The following is a 14,110-nucleotide window of genomic DNA, read 5'->3' as shown; positions in this document are numbered from 1 at the left end:
AGTTTCTGAGAAGTGACCACCCAGCCATCCTTCGATCCCAAGCCCGCTTGCCTGGATTCCACAGCCTCCGATCTCCCCTGGACACCAGCTCTGTCCTCTACACTGCTGTGCAGCCCAGCGAGGGTGGCAATGACTATATCATCCCCCTGCCTTACCCCAAACCTGAGACTGCTGATTAAGGCCCACTGGAGGGTTCCCCCAGCCTGGCCAGGTAGCCACCCCAGCTGAGATGTGGGCCACTAGTGTGCACAGGGTGTGCCTATGTCTGTGACAAGCTTGACCTAGAAGTCAGTTCCCTAGGGTGAGGACTTGTTCCTCACATGAGCAGAGGACAGAATGGAGCTCCCTTGACCTTTGAGCCCTCAGGTGGGAAGACCAGGCTTCTTAGAAAAAGGACAGGTTGGGACTCTTAAGAAAGGTGGCTCTTTCCTTGAGGGGAATTCCACAGTCGCCTTCTCTAGGCCTGCACTAGCCCAAGGAAAAGGAGGGAACCTGCTTAGCATCCCCAGCATGCTGGTTGTTTCTGTGTAGACCTCGCCAGCCTTAGTCTGTGCTCCATGCTTAACACTGTACCTGGGGACCCTGGAGTCTGGTTGTAGGAGGCAGAGTTGCTCCAAGTTCAATCCAGAATGCCGACTGGAAAGGAGACTCATGGTACTCTATTGTCTTTGAGTGGGGTATACTTTTAGTATGGGGAGGACTGCTCCTGACCTCATTTTGTAGAGGAGGAGACTGAGGGTTGGAGAATGGAAGATACCAGAACTAGGTCTCATAAGGAGTCATGGTCAGGCTAAGTACTGCCCCAGGATATTCGTCCCTGCAAGTCCTAAATCTGTTAGGTGAGGTCTCCCAGGAATGACCAAATATGCTGGTTCCATGGCAGTTCCCTCATGGAGTCGTAGGGCAGCTGCATGGATTCACTTAGATGTACTCAAGGCCATCAGAGCTCACAGACTCAATCACCTTCCACCAAATCTTGTAGTGTGGCTTCTGCAGGACCAGGACCAGCACAAGGAATAGAGCATCAGAGAGGGTCTTTGGATTTGAACTCACTATGTACAGACTCATAGGTGATACCTGGCAGGAGACCCTGACCCCAGAGGGACAGGGAAGAACTGTAGTCACACAGCAAGTCAAGATCTTCATGGGCTCCCGGGTTTCAGCACCAGTTATCGCGTTCCCTCTGGCCGCAGAGAGAGACACGACAAACGTCTGAAGCTTTGGAAGTTTATTATGCACAGTCCCTCTCCTACACTTCTCTTACTCCCAGCTTCCTCGCACTCCCAGCTTCTCTTCTCTCAGCTTCTTCTCTCAGCTTCTTCTCTCAGCTTCTGCGCACTCCCAGCTTCTTCCGCCCCCAGCTTCTTCCGCCCCCAGCTTCTTCCGCCTCAGCATCTGCCCTCACTCCCAGCTTCTCCTGCTACTCCCCCGCCCATCAAGCTTATATACACCTCAACCAATCAGGGGAGAGCACACGAGGTAAACCGCGGACAGCTGCAGGCATAGAATAGGTACACAAGGGGGGCATGCTCTAATCACATCGTTAACTAGCCAATCATTGGAATTCGCTGGTTGTTTACTGTATAGCTGGCCGCTTTTGGCTCAGCGTCAGGCGCCATCTTGACCGTGCCCAAGGCTGGGGGTCCTGGAAACCCCGACAATGGGCTCAGGGAATAGGAATCCAGGAGCTCCACTGGGAGGAGGGGGTGGCAGAGGAGTCATCGGGGCGTGACAAGCTGAGGAGCACCTCACAGCCAGGGGCCAAGCTCATCAGAAGAACCTCAGTGTTTCTCTTAGAGCCTCTGCTGCTCCTCAGGTGTGAGTGAAGAGCAGGCAGCCGTGGACAAGACCCCTCCCACATAAGGTGGTCGCTGAGCACATGTTAGGAGGATGGAAATTTTGAATGGTGAAATTTGGGATGCTGAAATCGAAGGACTGGACTCAGAATGATGGAATCCTGGGGGACAGTAGTGCTAGTTCGGGAATCTTAACATTTTGAAATTACTGAGTGGTGAAATCTCAGGACACAACATTGCAATTATACAGTAGTTAAGAAGATCTGAATGAATTCACAGGAGTCACCATGTGTGATGTGGACAAGCAGGACCTGGAGTTGGAGGGCAGCAGGGGACCCAGGACAACTTAAATCAGTCTGCTGGGGGTGGAGGCAGCTCAGAGACCCTGTGTTAAGAGTTTCCACCTGAGCTCCATGCTGGACCCCTCCTGTGGCCAGATCCTGCAGCATGGGGTGAGGACCATGCAGACCAAGGGTACCAACACTACCCACTAGGCCAGATGGAACTCACTTTCTGCCAGAGCATGATGAGTATAATGAGGGAGATGATTGTGAGAACCACCGAGGCCAGGATGGCCGAGCTCACCTCCACTCTGAAGGGGAGGGTTGGGGACAGAGACCAGAGCAGGCCATGAGCAAGCAGGAAGTGGGTAGCTGCCCTCCCCTAATCCACTGCAGCCATCAAAATCCCTTCCTACCGATTCTACTGGACAGAAGCCACCCACCTCCTCCATGGCCTGGGATATCATACCCTCAGCCTCTTGCTCTGGGCCAACCTTCAGCATCTTTTATAAACTTCCATCACTTCAGTCACCTCCCCCAGTTCAGATCCTGTGACCTTTGAGTGACTTTGGTCCCACCAGGGTCAGTATTGTCTTTCTGCTCCAGCTCTAGGCTGGGTGCAAAGCCTTCTCTGGGTTTCTGTTCATTACCTGGGTCTCCTATAGGACCATGGGCCTCTGAGGGCCTTGTCTTTGTTGGGGGATCACAGCTGGGTAGAGCTCTAAGTTTTATGCCTGACCAAGTGGCCAGTTGACTGAGTGACCTGCCCCTGAAGGAAACACTGCCTGAGCTACCCTGATGAGTTGCATTCAGACTCAGCAAGAAGTCTGCTCTCCACCTACTCTTCGGTTCCCCCAGAGCCCAGCTGGGAGTGGACAGCAATGGCAGTTAATTGGGCTAACAATGCGCCTGTGTCCCTGAGTCTCCTCTATCCCATTACCTCAGCTTCCTGCCTCACCTGCTACCTCAGCCAGACCTTCATCTCCCCTGTCCTGCCCCATTGGCTACCTGAGTGTTCCTTGAGATCTTGGTTCTTCCTCCTCTGTCCTCTTTGTGCCCTTCTCTGATACTAGGGAGCCCTGTCCTGCCTCATGTCCTCCATACCACTGTCTGCTCCTTCTCTCCAGCTGCCTCACACATCCAGGGACTGCAAAAAAAAAGCCTGCATCCTCTAGGGAGTCCTCTGAGTAAAGAGGAGCTGTCCCACAGCCATCTCTGCCCCTGGGTCATGATGTGTGGCATTACCTCTGCAGGTATGCGTCAGAGCTGGTCTGCAAGTCAGGGTGTCCACACTGACTGCCCAGTTGCCCACTTGTTCAGGGACATGGGTGCATGCCCAGGAGGGTGGATGAGCTAGGGATGTCTTTAAAAACCCACCCACACTACAGAACAGGGGACAGGAGGCTGGAGTGTACAACAGGCATGCACACGTACAAGGCCACTGAGCCTGCCTGAGTACACAGTGTGCACCAAGCCTCACATGAACCTCAGAGCCCTGCTGGCTCTGGCTTCTGCAGACCCTGAGAGCCCCACTCCTTCCCACTGCCTTCCACATTTTCTCCCACCCCAACCCCCCCAAATCCACACCCACCCCATGCTCCAGGCAGCGGGAATTCCTTTCCTTTCTTGGAACCCGCCCTGCCTCCAGGCTTTCCCACAGACCTTTCCCTCTGACTGTGCTCACCAGGCTGACTGCCAGTCATCTTTCAGGCTTACCAAAAGGACCTTTTTCTCAGGACATTTCCTCAAACTCACAGTTGGCTCCTTCGCCTTCAAGGCATTTGCCCCAAAGTGGTCATCCCATGAAGGACTGCTTATTCCCCCCACCCCCAGCCTTTGGATTATAGGCACGCAGAGGGCAGGCAAGGCTGGTCCATTGGTCTCATGAGGATGGGTACACATAATTATTTACTAAATAAGAAAACAGACGAATGAATGAAGTGCATTCATACAAGTGCATGCATATACAGGAATGGGCAGCTAGACAGGCAAACACATCTGTGCACCACCAGGAGTGTTCGTATGTGTAAGGTTTGTGCATGTATGTGTCCCTTCTAAAATATAGGCACTGTACAGCAGGCATATGTGTTCAGGTCTTGTGCTCACACATTTTTCCAGAAAGGTGTGCTACTATCACAAGCTTACAGAAATGCACTATGACACATGACACAATAGAGCAGAAATTGCACATGTATTATTTGTACACATGTAAGGAGTTTATTCACGAGCTTGGGACTTGAGCATGCTTATGTACATGGTGTATAACCATATATTCTGTGAGTTTACGCACACAGACAAGCTTTGTGCATGCTTGCGTACATGCTTACAGACCTCCACTGTGACTTTATTTGTACATTTGGGGTTAGACATTCTTCAGCACAAAGTGTACAACTCTACACACAGAGAATTTGCACCTGTGTCCTGGCATCAGGGCTGCACACCGTCAGGGCTTCCAACACAGTTTACATGCTCTGTGTAGAAGCAGACCGGGCTACTCAAACCATGGTTTCTACATATGTTTTTGCACACATGTGCCCCTTTCTTACCCTCTCTGCCCTCCTGCTTCTTCAAGGTCAGCTCCAAAGCCACTGCTCTGAAAGCCCTTGCAGACTCACCACTATGTCACCCACCACTAGGGGCTCCACACAAATGTGCCTGACTACAAGAAGTTCTGTGGCCTGGATGAGCCTGCATACTGTTGGTCTAATGAGGGTGAGGGTGACCAGCTGTGCATGGAGACCCTGTCCAAGGAGGATGGCTAAGGGACCTGAGTGTGTGGCCTGAAGAGTGTTGACCAGGGCCCAAAGGGGCTGCCTCCACCTTTCTGCACACTTAATGGGGACAGAGAACAGGAATACTGGTGGCCTACCTTGTGGCAATGAGAGGACCGGCAGTTTCCAGCCTCTGATAAGGAAACAGGCCTTAAGAGCTTTCCAGCAACAGGAGGCATGTGGGGGACATCAGGCTACTTGAAGGGTGCAGGACATGCTTTTGACCTGAGTGATAGGGAGTGGAGTGGAGATCCCCTCCTGGGCCTGAGGCCATGACCATCTGCTTCTGGCTCTTAGTCTTCCCCTATGTGGCTGTGTGACCCCAGAGAAGTCACTGACCCTCCCTGACCTTCCTTTCCTTATCTCTGCTGTGGAGATCCCGTGCCCTTCAGCAAACCCCTGTGACCCAGGCCGATATGAGAAAATGGAAATGAAGGTGCAGCATGAACAGTCAGCGGCGCAGCTTCCTAAGCAGGACACGGAACCCAGCAGCAGCAAGGAAAAGACAACAGCATGGACCACACGCCAAGGGGAAGCTTCTGTGTGAACGAGACGCCGAAGGAACATTGAAAGAGCAGTGGCGGGTGGGGAAGCCCTTTCAAGATTCATGACAACAGGGTTAACAGATTAAGTGCCTGACAAATCGATAAAAGAAAAAAAGAATGAAAAATGGACAAAGGATATTTGTGGAAGAAATACCAATACGCAATAAACATGAAAACAATGTTCATTTACCACTAATCCAGGGATTCCAGCATTTTAAAACATCAGTGAACTTAAACATCTGTTTCTAGCAGACTGGGAAATGTTGATGCTGCTTTTGTGGCACTAGGGTGAACCAGGGCTTCATTCATGGGTACTGGGTAAGTGCTCAACCACTGAGCTACACCTCCAGGCCTCGGAAGAGATTTTACAGACCAAAAATATTCCATGTCAACCAGAATGTAGCGCTGCTGGGTTTCCCACACACCTTCTGGGTGTGCACATCCACATGGGCTTTTCAGAGCACAGTTGAACAATATCTGCACGTTTTTCAGTACCTACCTGTCGACCCCGCCATCTCTCTTCTAGGAATGGATCCTGCTGTAATGACTGCCCGTGTGATCAGAGGCTCATGTGCAGCCTGGTTCACAATAAGGAAAGTCTCAAGGAACTAAAGTGTCCATTGCTTAGAGGAACTGAGAGGTGAATGATGGTTCCTTCATATGGGTACAAATGAAGCAATTTAACAAACAAGGTAGATCTCTGTGTGCTGACTTGGAGGGGTTGTATGATGTGTGGTTAAGTGATAAAGCTTGAGCCCCAATACAATAAATAGTTTATGACATTATTTTTTAATACCATGAAGAATGGAGGCATGAATGGATCTCATTAGACACAACCAAATGTCAGGAGAGTTGTACACATAACTATGCTGCTGGGAATGGGCTCTGGTCTGGAGAAGGGTTTTGGGGAGCATCCAGTATGGGGGACGCTGTCCCTGTGTGTGGATGAATATCCTACAGTGAGACTGGTGTTACAGAAAAAAGAAGGAAAGAAAAAAAAGGAAGAAGAGAGAACAGGACCCATCTCTCAGCCGCAGCCATTAATTTGAAAAACACCAGGGAGGGACAATGGGTGATTGAAAAAGACAACAAACTGTCTGCTCCCCATTGGCAGGGTGACTCTCGCTCAACTCCAGCACACGAACAGGGACTGCAAGGGGGAAGGTCCAGCATCAGGAGGAAGGTGGGGAGGTGAAAATAGACCCTCAACAGGAGAGGCCCTCAGGGAGACTGGCCCAGAGCCTCCCTCAGGGGAGGCCTGCAGACCTCAGGTGAACACAGATACCAGGAATACTTGGAAAGCTGGTGGATTTCCCTGGGCTACTTCAAAGGGAAAGTCTCGGTAGGGTGCTAGTCTGTCCTTAACACCTCTCAGACTTCCTAACCTTCCCTCTTAACAAAGAGAAAACAGGCCTCAAGCTCAGAGCCCTGGGCAGCCCTGTTCATAAAACTGGATTGAATAACATTTGTCTTGTTTTCTTGGAGTTGATTTTAGTGGTTGCTTTATATTTATGACATGTGATCTGATGTGATCTACAGTTGAGGGGTTCAATTTTGTCTTTCAAAATATATTTATTTTTAGAAAGCCAATTGACAAAACATGAAGTCATCACTGCCAGAGACCTGGGGCAGATATGTTGCCTTCTCTGGCCTTCTGTCTACCCCTATGTAAAATGAGGTAAAGAGGAGCCCCAGGGACTGCCCAGCATTGAGTCCTGTGAGCCTGAGACTCTGAGTTAGGACCCTCTGTAGCAAGAAAGGAAGCACCGAGGACAGGCCCAGTGCCAGCCTGTGCTTCATCTAGCTAGGGAGGCTGAAGGGGTGTGGAGGGACTCTGCTCCCATGGGGAGGGAGGAAGCTCCTAGGGACTCAAGAAGGGTCAGATAGAAGGCAGGACTTTGATGAGACACCAGGAAGCACTGGGAGGCATTATGGTTTTAGGAATGTTTTTGAAGGGGGGCTCCTTAAGTTCAATGGGATTTGAGGGATGTTTAGGTTGACCTAAGAGAGTGGCACTTCTCCAGCCCTGGGTGGAATGCGGGGCGGGGGTGGTGGGGAGTACAGCTTCCTGGTGGGCTGGGAACCGGGGGATCCTCTCAGCCCAGGACAAGCCCTTGGTTCTAGTGCCTGGGGCACGTGGTGGAGGCCATGGCTCACAGCCTGAACCATTCACAGGCCACCATGAAAATAGCCATCAGAATGCTGAAATGTGTGTCCTGGGTGTCTTCTTCTCCCTCACACAGGGCCCCACCTCCACCCTCTCCTCTCTCAGTTCATTTAACCTCTCCCAGAGTACCTCGTTTTGATGTGCTGGACACAAGGACTGCTGTCACACCAGGAGAGGGTCCTGAGCCTGGCCTCTTGCCCCCCTGCTCTCTCCCTCTTCCCTGCCAAGAGTGCTGGCACACACATCCCCCCGCATCAGGCCCAGTGGTCTTGCAATACCGAGGGAGCCAAGGAACCTGGGTAGCTCCCATCAGGCCTCTAAGAAACCGCAGTGACCAGCTGACCTGAGCCCCTTCCCTGCAGCCACAGCCTGCAGCAGTGAGGAGCAAGCACGCATGTCAGAGCTGAAGATCATGAGCCACCTGGGGCCCCACCTAAACATGGTCAATCTACTGGGACCTGCACCAACGGAGGTAGGAAAGTCACCCCCAGGACTCTGCGGAATTGTGCTCTTGTTACCTGCCCTGCTGACAGAGGTATCCTCTCACTCGTCCTTGTGACAGCCCTTAGAGGTGGGTGTTGGTTCACAGACGGGGAAGGGGAGGCCCAGGGAATCCACGTCGCCTGTAGTTGGAGGCAGGAGGAGGACCCAGGTTCGCAAGGCGCCGACCCTCAGCAGTCAGGCCCACCACCTCTCCCACCTTCAGCTTGGGTATTGGCCCCGCGGGCTCATGGGAAGCCTGAGCCTCCCGGGCCTGTGCCCACGCGCCCTCCCCCAGGCCCCATCTACATCATCACCGAGTACTGCCGCTATGGCGACCTGGTGGACTACCTGCACCGCAACAAGCACAGCTTCCTGCAGCACCACTCGGACAAGCGCCGGCCGCCCAGTGCAGAGCTCTACAGCAACGCCCTGCCCGTGGGGCCGCCCCTGCCCAGGTAGGAGGAGGCGGCACCTGCACAGGGCCTCGCTCCTCGCTCCTGCAGGACAGGAAGCTGGGGCCGAGAGGTGGGGACAGTCACTGTGGGAGCCGGGCTGTTTCTCCTCAGCCCGCCCTAGACCAGGGGAGGACAGGAGTGGTGGGGATAGTGGTGGGATCTGCTGCCCCCTGCTACCTGCCCCGGGGTGCCAGTGTCTAAGACGGTGACATTCACCCTTCCTTGTCAGCATTGACAGATGTCCTTCCCGTCTTTAGGCTGCCCACACAGACACACTTGTGTACAGCCCACAGCTCCCCTCAAAAAGGATCCTACAACCATAAGCCTCCCAGTCCTTCCTGGTGTCTCATCAAAGTCCTGCCTGCTCTCTGCCCCATCTTGAGTCCCTAGGAGCTCTCCTCCCTCCCCATGGGAGCACAGCTCCTCCATACCCCTTCAGCCTCCCTAACGAGATGAAGCACAGGCTGGCACTGGGCCTGTCCTCGGTGCTTCCTTTCTTGCCACAGAGGGTCCTATCTCAGAGTCTCAGGATCATAGGACTCAATGCTGGACAGTGCCTGAGGCTCCTCTTGACTTCATTTTTTTGCAGAGTGGGAGACTGGGGGACATAGAAGGCAGGATACCAGCCCCAGGTCTCATAACTAGTCATAGCCAGGCTGAGACCAGACCCAAGGAAGACTCCCTGCAGTCCCCAATCTGTCAAGTTTGTCCCCGATCTGTCAAGCATTCCCAGGACTGACCAAGTACAAGCTGATCCCGTGGTAATACCCATGTGGAGTTGTAGGGCAGCTGCATGAGGTCCACATAGATGAACTCATGGCCAGCAGAGCTCACAGACTCAATCACCTTCCACCCTATCTCAAAGCCTGGCTTCTGCAGGACTAGGACCAGGACCAGGACTAGGAATAGAACATCAGAGTGGGTCTTTGGACTTGAACTGACTAGGTACACTCATAGGACAGATGGGGCAGCACACCCTGAGACCCAAGAGATGCAGCTAGTGAAGGCCTTCATGGGCTCATGGAATTGGTATCCAGGGGCTCCCATGAAGGGAGGGGTTGGCAGAGGATCCACCAGGGTGTGACAGGCTGAGGTTCAGCTGACAGCCAGGAGCCTGATACATCAGAACAACCTGAGGAGCTTCTCTTGGAGCCTCTGCTACTCCTCAGGTGGGAGTAGAGGAGCACGCGGCCCTGGACAGGGCCCCTCCCCACATGACATCTTCCCTCTGGGAATCTCAAAAGAATGGAACTTTGAATATTGAAATTTAGGATGCTGAAATCATAGGATTGGAATCAGAATGATAGAATCATGGGGGAGAGTAATCCTAATTTAGGAATCTTAACATTTTGGGTTACAAAGTGGTGAAATCTCGGGACATTGCATTACAATTATAGACTAGTTAAGAGGATCTGAATGCATCCATAGGAGTCTCCATGGGTGATGGGGACAGGCAGGACCTGGGGTTGGAGGGCACCAGGGCCAGGGGACCCTGGACAGCTTGGATCAGGCCTGTGTCAGCCCAGGCTGCTGGGGGTGGAGGCAGCTCAGAGACCCTGTGTTAAGAGTTTCCACCTGAGCTCCATGCTGGGCCCCTCCTGTGACCAGATCCTGCAGCATGGGGTGAGGACCATGCAGACCAAGGGTACCAACACTACCCACTAGGCCAGATGGGACTCACCTTCTGCCAGAGCATGATGAGTATGATGAGGGAGATGACTGTGAGAACCACCAAGGTCAGGATGGCTGAGATCACCACCACCTTGAAGGGGAGGGCTGGGGACAGAGACCAGAGCAGGCCATGAGCAAGCAGGGAACTGGGTAGCTGCTCTCCCCAATCCCAAGTTAGGCACCAAAATCCCTTTGTCCCCATTCTGTGCAGAGAGATTCCCCCACCTCCTCGACGGCTTGTGATGTCTGACCCTGTCTCTTGCTCTGGGTCACACATTCAGCCTCTCTTATAAACCTGTATCCCCTCAGTCGCCATGCCCTATTCAGATTCCTGTGACTTCCACGTACCTTCGGCCCCTCCATGGTCAGTATTGTCTTTCTGCTCCAACTCTAGGCTGAGTACAAAGCCCTTCTCTGGGTTCCTGTTCATTGCCTGGTTCTTCTATGAGACCATGAACCTGAGGGCCATGCCCTTATTGAGCTGTCAGGGATGGTCAGAGCTCTAAGTTCCATGCCTGACCAAGTGGCCAATTGACCTGCCACCCCATATGCTGAGCAACCACAATCAAATGCATCAAGACTCAGCAAGGAGCCTGCTCCCCACCTATAGTCCGTTCCACCCCAAACCCAGCTAGGAGTAGACAATGGTGGCAGTTAACAGGGTTAACAGTGCCCCCAGGACCCTGAGTCTCTTCTATCCCATGAACTCAGCCTCTTCCCTCCCCAGCCACCAAGGCCAGACATTCATCTCCCTTGCTTAGCTCCACTGGTTACCCAAGTGTCCCTCGGGGACTTGGTTCTTCCTCCTCTGTCCCCTTCCTGCCCTTCTGATCTCTGGGGAGTCCTGCCTGTCCCATATCCTCCTCAGGGTCACAGACCCACACCACTGTCTGCTCCCTATTTCCAGCAGCCTCATACATCCAAGGCCTGGGAAATAAGCCTGCATCCTCCTGGAGTCCTCTGAGTAAAGAGGAGCTGTCCCACAGCCATCTCAGCCCAGGTCATGATGCGTGGCGTCACCTCTGCAGGCAAACTTCTGCCTTCACTCAGAGCTGGTCTGCAGGTCAGGGTGTCCACACTGTCTGCCCAGGTGCCCACTTACTCAGGGACATGTGTGCATGTGAAGGAGGGTGGATAAGTTAAGGAAATTTGTAAAAACCTACCCATACTCATAGGGCAGGGGATAGGAGGCTGGTGCGTACAACAGGCATGCACATGTACAAGGCCACTAAGCCTGCCCAAGTATATGGGTGCCCAAGGGTGCACCAAACGTCACGTGGACCTTGGAGCCCTGCTGGCTCAGACTTCTGCGGACCCCAAGAGCCCCACTCCCTCCCACTGCCTTCTTCTTTTTCTCTCCACCCCAAATCCCAAATTCCACACCCACTCCTTGCTCCATGCAGCTGGAATTCCTTAACTTCTTAGAACACCTCCTGCCTCCTTCCCTCTGACTGGAATACTCTTGCTTACCAGGAAAACTTCCAATCATCTCTCGGATTTTGACCTAAGTATGTTTTTTTCCCAGGAGTTGTCTTCAATCCTGTCCCTGGCCCCTTCTCCCTCCTGCTATTCCTCCAAATCTGTGATCCCAAGTAGCACTGCTTATCTCCCACCCCCACCCACATTGTTGGACTCTAGATACTAGCTATTCCATTGACCTTGAGAAGTCAGGTCCACATAACTATTTATTGAAACAGAAAACAAGTGAATGATTGAACTACATCATATAAGTGCATACATACCCAAGAATGGGCCCCTAGACAGGTAAACACATCTGTGCATGGTCAGGACTCTTCATTTGTGAAAGATCTGTGCATGAATATGTCCCTTCTAAGATATATGCACTGTACACCAAGCATTGTGTTCAGGTCTTGTGCTCACACATTTTTCCAGAAAGGTGTGCTACAATTACATGCTTATAGACATGCACCACACATGACATATATGTACAGAAATTGCACATGTGTTATTTGTACACATGTATGGGTGTTTATACACAAGCCTGAGAATCGGGCATGCTTATGTACATGCCTTATAAACATATATTCTGTGGGTTTACACACAGAGACAAGCATCTTGCATGCTTGAATACATGCTTACAGACATGTGCTCTACCTTTATTTGTGCATCTGGGGATTAAGCATTCTTCAGCACAAAGTTTACAAATCTACACGGAGAGTTTGCACCTGTGTCCTGGGATCAGGAGTGCTCATGCTCAGTGCTTCCAACATACAGTTTACATTTTCTATTTAGAAGTAGACAGTGCTACTCAAACCGTGGTTTCTGCACTTGTGTTTGCACACGTGGGCCCATCATGTATTGTGTAAGGTGCAGAGGAACACACTCGTGGATTTCAGAATGTTCCTGTGTACCTAGAGGTATGCTGACTTGGCCTGCTGCGGGGGCATGAGCTCAGTCCCCATGTATGGCAGGGTCAAGGTGGGGGTTAGCTGGGGAGACTCAAATGCAGCACCACAGTAACCTCCTGCACACCCTGACCCAACGGGTTGTGCAGTATGCAGCGCACAGACACAGTGGCTCAACCACTTGGCGCATGCACTGCGTGATCTCAACCTCCTACTTCAACTTCTCTACCCAATACCTCGCATTAGTCTCCAAATGGCTTTCCTTCTCAGAATTGTGCCCTAGTGGTGTGGGAGGAAGCTCGCCTGAACACCTGTCAAAAGAAACAGGGATGGACTTGCAGACTCACCCATCTTCAGAGGGGAGACTGAGGCCACGGAAGACAGCACTGTGCAAGTTCTTGTATCCAGTTGCTGAGTCCTAGGCTGGTTCCTCCTGTAATTGCCTAGGTTGATCAGCAGGTGGCGTGCCAACTCCAGCACCGAGAAACCTCAAGACTATGGTCAATTATTTTCCACAAGTGTAGCAAGATCGTTTAATGATAAAATAATATTTGTTTCAATAAATGGAACTAATGGTACACTGTGTAGCTAAATGCAAAGAAATGAAATTGGACCCTCACTTTGCACCACATACAAAAATTAACTTAAAATGAATCAAAGGAATGAATACAAAAGCTAAAACTATAAAACTCTTAGAATAAAACAGGTAATATTTCAAGACCTTGAACTAATGGATGATTTCTTAGCTGTATCACCAAAAGTACCGGTAATGAAAGAAAAAATAGATAAATAAGACTTTATCAAAATTGGATATTTTTATGCCTCAAAGGACACGGTTGAGAGAATGAAAGTTAACATAGGAGAGAAGTAAATATTTGGAAATCATATATCAATAAAGGATAAGTATACAGAATATGTGTATCTATACCTGTATCAATATCTCTACATACATCTATATTATATCTCTCTATTTGTACATGTTGAATGGAATGAAACTGATAGCATGTTCTACAACTCAAGAACAAAAAGACAATTTAATTTAAAATAGAACAGATTTTGAATAGACATTTCTCCAAAGTAGACATAGAAATGATCAACATTACATGGAAAGATACTAAATGTCATTAGTAACTAGGGAATTGCAAACCAAAACCACATTGAGAGATAACATCACATTTATTAGTTTGGCCATAATTCTAAAAAAAATCACCAAATAACAGATATTGATGAGGATATGGAAAAAAGCTAAAACATTTTTACTTTGCTAGTAAAAATGTAAAATGATGCAGCTGCCTTGGTAATTGGTTGGATGGTTTCTCAAAAAGTTAAACATATTACCTCATGCACATGTATGACTGCATGACCAATGTGATTCTACAATATGTGCAATCAGAAAAATGAGAGATTTTACTTCATTTATGTATGATATATCAAAATATATAAATGTCCTCTACCATCGTGTACAACTATTTAGAACAAATTAAAAAAAATTTTTTTTAAACTTAAACACAAAAAGAAAAAAAAGAGAAATTACTTGAAATAAAAAAAAAAAAAACCTTAAACACAGAATTATCA

The 14,110-nt window shown here is 50.4% G+C and overlaps 1 pseudogene; it reads left to right on the top strand.

Moving 5' to 3' along the window:
- Window positions 1–14,110, top strand: part of LOC124986377 (platelet-derived growth factor receptor beta-like) — a 90,394-nt pseudogene that overhangs the window by 8,001 nt on the left and 68,283 nt on the right.

The sequence above is a fragment of the Sciurus carolinensis genome, chromosome 6, assembly GCF_902686445.1.
Source record: "Sciurus carolinensis chromosome 6, mSciCar1.2, whole genome shotgun sequence".
In the NCBI taxonomy this organism is placed as follows: domain Eukaryota; kingdom Metazoa; phylum Chordata; class Mammalia; order Rodentia; family Sciuridae; genus Sciurus; species Sciurus carolinensis.
This window is presented reverse-complemented; position numbering and strand designations above follow the sequence as displayed.